The sequence below is a fragment of the Herpailurus yagouaroundi genome, unplaced genomic scaffold, assembly GCF_014898765.1.
Source record: "Herpailurus yagouaroundi ecotype Mexico unplaced genomic scaffold, PumYag 163, whole genome shotgun sequence".
NCBI classification, from domain to species: Eukaryota; Metazoa; Chordata; class Mammalia; order Carnivora; family Felidae; genus Herpailurus; species Herpailurus yagouaroundi.
In genome coordinates this window covers 33,481,435-33,488,845 of record NW_024412404.1, presented here as the reverse complement: position 1 = coordinate 33,488,845, position 7,411 = coordinate 33,481,435, and the positions used below count along the sequence as shown (strand labels likewise).

At 43.5% G+C, this 7,411-nt stretch overlaps 1 long non-coding RNA gene across 2 annotated transcripts; it reads left to right on the top strand.

Annotated features, from left to right (window-relative positions):
- The first annotated feature begins 4,078 nt into the window (after positions 1 to 4,078).
- LOC121037000 (uncharacterized) lies at positions 4,079 to 7,163 on the top strand. Of its 2 annotated transcripts, none has more exons than XR_005793561.1 (3): positions 4,079 to 4,603; positions 4,707 to 4,864; positions 6,872 to 7,163. It is a non-coding gene; the product is annotated as an uncharacterized LOC121037000 (long non-coding RNA). The 2 variants fall into 2 exon arrangements; XR_005793562.1 differs by having other exon boundaries at positions 4,707 to 4,870.
- The last annotated feature ends 248 nt before the right edge of the window (positions 7,164 to 7,411 follow it).

Below are 7,411 nucleotides of genomic sequence, written 5' to 3'. Positions count from 1 at the left end.
AAAAAAAAAAAAGAAAAAAAAAAGAAAAAAAAAACAATAGCATGCAAAAACATAAAATGGGGATACATTTAAATAATAGCTGTGTAGGATTCTCTAAGGTTAAAAGTGAAAGTGAATACTTTTAGCCTAATAAGCACTCAGCTATCACAGTAACTATTGTGACGTAGGGAACAGGATTAAGAGGGAAGAAGAGGGGACTGACTTTTGTTTGAATTTTCATTTTGGGGTTGTCAAGTTGAGAAATTAGAACAGATCAAGGCAGAAGGATAAAGATGAGCTAAGTGATTCTGGAACTCAGCCTTCCATGTCCATAACCTCAGTTTAATAAAAATCAAGAGTTTTGGTATCCAGAACATACCATTTGGTATCCATTGAGACTCTGGGAGTAGAAAAGGTGAACCAGAGGACGTATCTTAGTCCAATTAAAATATAATTTTCTTGGGGCACCTGAGTGGCTCAGTCAGTTGAGGTCCGACTTAGGCTCAGGTCATGATCTCCTGGTTCGTGAGTTTGAGCCCTGCATCAGGCTCGCTGCTGTCAGTGTAGAGCCCACTTCAGATCCTCTGTCACCCTGTCCCTTTGCCTCTCCCCTGCTCATGCGCACACGCACGCTCTCTCTCTCTCTCTCTAAAAACTGAATAAGCATTTTTTTAAGTTTGTTTATTTTGAGAGACAGGAGGAGAACACAAGCAGGGAAGGGGCAGAGAAAGGAGAGACAGAATCCCAAGCAGGTTCTGCTGTCAGCACGCAGCCCAATGTGGGGCTCGAACCCACAAACTGTATGATCATGACCTGAACCGAAATCAAGAGTCAGATGCTTAACCAACTGAGCCACTCAGGTGCCCCAAAGATTTATTTTTAAAAGAAGGTAATTTTCATGTCACAAAGATGTAATTAAGATCAGATTTCTCTTTCCTCTGAGACCACTGACTTACAAGAAATAACCAAAGCAAAAATAAGCTATAACTACTACTTCCCATTGTCTCTCTGCCCAGTAGGGAGAAGAGGGAGGTCCCTACTCCAAAAGTAGTGAAGGAGGTTGTAGCTTCCCATCCCTTCAGTCAGAACTCAGCACCCATTTAAAAGGGCAGGTATTGTTATAGCCACCTGTGGGCCCCTCATCCCCTCTGGAGAGGTCCAGAAATTCTGCCAGAAGATCCCAACTGGCCTAACAGTGGCTTCACAGACCAGGTGAAGTCCAACCACCTCTTGCTGCCCAGAGGAGAAAGCCATGCACTATTCTGCTTTGGGGGTTTAAGCAGGATATTATGACTTACTGAGAGTGGCCAGATATTATGGAGCTGGTCTGCCCATGCTCAAGTCATACACTGATCCTTTAAACATTCACCATTCAAAGCCAAAGATAATCTTGTATTTCAGGTATTGAGCACTCAGGTATTTAGGTATTCAGAATTTGTACCTACATTCAAATTGTTGCGCTATAATCAAATTGCATCTGCCTGATTCAACTAATTCAGGAGACGGCAAGGAGACTAATCTCATTAAAAATGGCAGATGTTGGGGCACCAGGGGGGCTCAGTCATTAAGCGTCTGACTTCCAGTCAGGTCATGATCTTACAGGTGGTGAATTCGAGCCCACTGGGCTCTGCCCTGCTGGTGCAGAACCTGCTTGGGATTCTCTCTCTGTTCCCCTCTCTGCCCTTCCTCCACTTGCATGCACACACTTTCTCTCTCTCTCAAAATAAATAAATATATTCTTTTTAATGGCAGATGCATGGGTATCATAGCCTGAAAAGGGGCATGCGACTCAATCCCGGCCAGTGGGACCTGGGTAGGGGCAGATATCTGCAGGCAAGCTAGTTGGAAGTTTTCCTTAATGATCAAAAACGAAGCTTGAGAATTGGGGATAGGAGAGCCTTTTTTGGACCTGTGGAGATAGCTGTCTATAATGTGATGACCAGAAGTATGGCAGCCATTTTGAAACCACAAAAGCACAAGCCGAGTAAAACATAGCAGCAAAAGTATCTACACCCAAGACTGCTAAGCCACTGCCCAACTCGGGAATACCTTATCTTTAGATATCATATTCTAGAATAATAAACAATAAATACAAGTCATCTTTTAGTAAGCATTCTGAAAACATCCTAACTGCTGCACAGATCAATAAGAAAAAGACAACTCATTGGGTCACCTGGGTGGCTCAGTCGGTTGAACATCTGACTTCCGCTCAGGTCATGATCTCACGGTTCGTGGGTTCGAGCCCCACCATCGGGCTCTGTGCTGACAGATCAGAGCCTGGAGCCTGTTTCAGATTCTGTGTCTCCCTCTCTCTCTGCCCCTCCCCCACTCGTGCTCTGTCTCCATCTCAAAAATAAACAAACATTAAAAAAAGAAAAAGACAACTCAACAGAAAATTGGATAAAGGATACAAACAGAAAACTCTCATAAGAGGAAATATGGATAGTCAAAAAAACATTCTAAAAGATGTCCAACACTGCTAATAATAAAAGCAACACCAATGAACAAGTTTTTTGCCCAGTAGACTTACAAAATTTAGTAATACTAGAGTTGGTAAGTATTTGAGGAAACAGGGCTTCTCGGATTTCTTAGCAGATCGCAAACTGGTACACCGATACACAATTTAACATAGTTAATTAAAATTTGAAATGTGCATCCCCTTCAACCCAACAATTCTACAGAAATACTCACACATGCACACAAAGATGTTTGTACAAGGATGTTCAGTATTGCACTGCTTGTTAAGCCAAAGAAAAAAATCTTAAATAGTGCAAGGTCCATGAGTAAGGAATGGAGTAAATAATTTATAGTCCACTCTACTGTGGAATAGCCACAGTCATACAAAATAATGGAGTAAACCTGTGTATGCTGGCATTTCAATCTATTCAAGATACACTGTTAAGGAAAACACACAAATTACAGAAGAGTAGGTATGCATCCCATTCTCATTTTTTTGTGTGTGAAGTAAAGAATGTTGGGGCGCCTGGGTGGCGCAGTCGGTTAAGCGTCCGACTTCAGCCAGGTCACGATCTCGCGGTCCGTGAGTTCGAGCCCCGCGTCAGGCTCTGGGCTGATGGCTCAGAGCCTGGAGCCTGTTTCCGATTCTGTGTCTCCCTCTCTCTCTGCCCCTCCCCCATTCATGCTCTGTCTCTCTCTGTCCCAAAAATAAATAAACGTTGAAAAAAAAAAAAAAGAATGCTTTTATATGCACTGAAATAAATCTGAGACAGTATATAACAAAGAATTATCACTAGGAGGTTAATATGAAGCCCTTCAATTTTAAATTTTACATATTTCTGTGTTTAGGAGCTTGTGTGTGTGTGTGTGTGTGTGTGTGTGTGTGTGCGCGCGCGCGCGCGCACGCACGTGTGTATGCATGTATTGCTTTTGCAATTAGAAAAAAATGTATTTTAATCAAATCAATCAAAAGAAAGACCTGGTTTTCCACTAGCATTCACTACTGTTCCAAGAGAGTTGTAGCCAAATGTCTCAAGTCTTCCCAGAGCCCAAGGTGCTAGATTCCAGCCTGGGAATCTGTCTCTTGTGCAGAGCTTGAGGGTGACATGAGACTGGCCCTCCGGTCACGAACGGGAGCTCCAAGAGACAGCATCCAAGGACAAGAGCTAAAGAGATAGCCAAAGAGCTCACCCCATGGGGCCAGGCAGAGAGGCAAAATCCACTGGATGAGAACCTCTGACACCAAGCCAAAGCCAGCTGGCACTGAATGGAAGGTGTTTGTGGCTCTGAAGTGATCTGAACAGCTGAGGTGGAGTGTGGCTCACAGGGCATCTGCCACCTCAGAAGCCGGAAGGGAGGAAACCATCAAGGTAGGGAGCCATCAGTGAATAACCAGAGTATAAAGAAGCAATAAAGCATTATGCTTGTTTCAATTTCCTATTTAGAATGGTTTCAGACTTTCAAAAAGGAAAAGAAAAAACATTTACCTTCTTAAATTATAAAGTTTTTTAGGTGTAATTTAATTTCTTTCCAGTCATAGGTCTGTGAAAATTTGCATACTGCCATGATGCAAATAATTTTTTTTCTTTTTCAGAGCACCTCATTATACTCCACTGGCTTGGAAGGATTTTATAAAATCAAGCCTATCCCTCTTCCTCTGACATATGATTTTGGTAAATGATCATCATATCAGACAGTTGCTGCAAGATGGTACCCCCAACTCCCAAAACATTCGTCTGGGAGGAAGAAGTTCCCTTCCCCATTTCTATCCCCCGAAAGCTGTTTGTCTGAGCCCTCTAGGGCAGGCAGCCATCGCCCAGCGCAGCAGAGCAGGGTGAGAAGTCCTTTTTAGGCAAGATATTAAAAGGAGTTGGCTGAGCAGATCTAAAACCCTTGGTCAACAGGGCGGGGCCAGCCCCGGGGCAGAAGTATTACTTCACAGTTGCATCGGCTTCCTGTGGCTGCCAATAGAGGCGGCATCTGGCAGCCAGCCCACCGCAGAGAAGAGGGAACTCCGCAGAGAAGAAACTAGCAACGAGGCCCCAAAGGTGGAAGTGCAGCCTGAGAAACTTGAGCCAGCCCGGGACTGTGCCGGCCTTGCCACTCACTCTGCAGGGTGTGGCGTGCAGGACCCCTCCGGCTTCACAAGACTGATATGCCTCCTGTGGTGAGCACATTCCATATGCACTTTTCACACACTATTTCATCCCTATCATTTATTCCATATCATAAGGCTATTAGGCAGGTGCTGTAATTTTTCCTTTTTTCAGACAGAGAAACGGAAGCCCAAGGAGGTGAAATAACTTGCCCCGGGACGCACAAGCAGGAAACAGAGGAGCCAGGATTCAAACCCCCTGTGTGGCCATCCCTGGAGCCCAGACTCTGACCGCAGCAACTTCAGCTTTCAAGTGAAAATCAAGATGATGAGGTAAAGGTTAGTGCTCCCTCCAACTGACACTGGGGATTGGAGCAATCTTGTCTCCTCCCTTGTAGGTAATATTTTGGGTTTCCTTCCTTGCACACAACCAGGCAAATGACTGCAATTCTAAAACGAGATAAATATAAAAACAAGAAGTGAAACACTACAGACACCTGAAACCCGACCATTTCTGCAAGCTCGAGCTAGCAGAGTCGCCTCGCAACAGAAATAGTTCTGTCCTGTTTAGATAGGCTTTGTTTTGCTACATGGCTGCATATGCAGTGAAGTGATATCAAGTCCTGAGGGTCCACTCCTTTGATGAGTTAAACACACAAAGGCCTACATTTTGATGTAATCTGATAGCATGTAGTTAAGTCCTAGACAAAGTGCAACTGTGAGGAAGTGATAAACCCAACTTCCTGCACAAAGCCGCCTGAGATAACACTTTCCATGGACTGGAGAAAAAAAGAGAGAGAGAGAGAGAGATGATTGCTACAGAATTTTAAAAGAACTATTCCATTCTTAACAAATAAACCCTTCTCCATGGGGCTCCAGCAACAGCTAAATAAAACTGACTGCAGTCAGGTGACTATGTAGTATTTCCACATATGACTTAATTCTCACTTTTATTCATAGACAGTGTCAATCACTGGAGATTCACTTGATTTTTTTCTCTTAAGAGTACTTTAGTTCAAACTCGAAATCTCAGGTATCTTCTTGGCCAGAACATCCCTGCAGTTGACCAAGAACTCGAATTGAGGGAATTGAGTTTGCATTAACTGGCTCAATGGTGTTCCCACTGAGTCATTAAAGAGGTTGAATCAGTCTGAATAAACACACATTGGAAGAGTTGTCAGATTATGGAAGGACCAATAACTATTTCCACAATGCCAAAACAAGGTCAGTCATGGTTTCACTAAGGGTTCTCAAGAATCATGTCCTATCTAAACAACCAATAAGGGCTGACTGTGCTGGGAATTTTCTGTGAATACATTTACTCCTTTACTAATATCGCAAATATTGTAGAGATTTTTATCTCACAATAGTCCCCAAAGAGCACCTACTATGTGCTAGGAAATACAATAGCAAACACAGAAAGAAACAGCCCCTTCCCTCAAAGACTAGTTAGGAAGATGAATAAAGTAAACATAGAAATATGTGTAAATCACAAATTTTATTGAGTGCTTTGACGAGAAAGGACAGGGTGGCCTGATTTCGGTTTTGGATGAGGTGATCACTTCCCTGATGATGTGATATTTAGGCCTGAATCATTCAAGCAGACCAAGAGGGAGGGAAGACAGTTTCGGCAGAGAAAACAGGCCATATCAAGGCCTTGAGTTGGCAAACAGCATGGTGCCTTCAGAAGCTAAAGGAAGGCCATGTGTCCAGAATAAATTAAATAAGGAGAGAGAGAGTCTGATATAATCCTGGAAAGCACAGAGGAGCCAGATCAGGCAAGGGCCTTGCAGGCCATGTAAAGAAGTTTGGCTTTGGGGCGCCTGGGTGGCGCAGTCGGTTAAGCGTCCGACTTCAGCCAGGTCACGATCTCGCGGCCCGTGGGTTCGAGCCCCGCATCAGGCTCTGGGCTGATGGCTCAGAGCCTGGAGCCTGTTTCTGATTCTGTGTCTCCCTCTCTCTCTGCCCCTCCCCCGTTCATGCTCTGTCTCTCTCTGTCCCAAAAATAAATAAACGTTGAGAAGTTTGGCTTTATCGTGAGCATACTGGGGATTATTCCAGAAAACACTGCTGAACCTCTAATAGTGTTTTGTTTGTACATTGTTTACTAGGCAAGGCTCTCAGAGAAATGAAGCAGCCCTAACATTCTTTGGGGAATATTGTGAGATAAAAATCTCTACAAGTAATCTGGAGCATTAAAGGTATTCCCCTCAGTTCAGCCAGTTCAGCCAAGCCACAAACTGGGAGGGGGGAAAAATCAGAATGATAAAAAAATTTAACGAACCACATGTCATTTTATTATTTTGATATGATTATAGAGTCACATGGTTGTACATACAGATACACTGGCCATATGGACAAATCCTCTTGTTTTACAAAAGAAACTAAGGCCCAGAAATAGACTTTGGAGATTCCTTTGCTGCAGTCATTGGGATGGGAAAGTGAATGTCCTGCTGCTGAGAATATCACAATGGATCTGAAAAACTGGGCTTCCAACATGTAAAACCAGTTTCAAGTTTTCTTTCATTAGGGCTTCTTAATGTGTTGGTTTTATTCCACAATCAAGTGATGCTTTAAATCTTTCAGGCACAGGTTAATAAAAGTCATTTTTTCCTCTTGTGTCTATTTCCAAGCCCTGACCCCTATGTTTCTGAGAACCTACTCTGCATAAACCCCACTGGCTACCTGGCCCTCAACTGATGGGTTTTGAAGCACTGAGTATGATTAGAGATTTGCGTTTGATTCTGAGGCTCGTGACAAGGGATCCTGGCCCTCCTTCAGGTGAAGCTAGGGAATTTGCTGGTTTGAGATTGAATCAAGTTCTTAAAAAAAAGGATTGACACTTCAGGGCCAACCAGACATTGCCTTTGCTATTCTGAT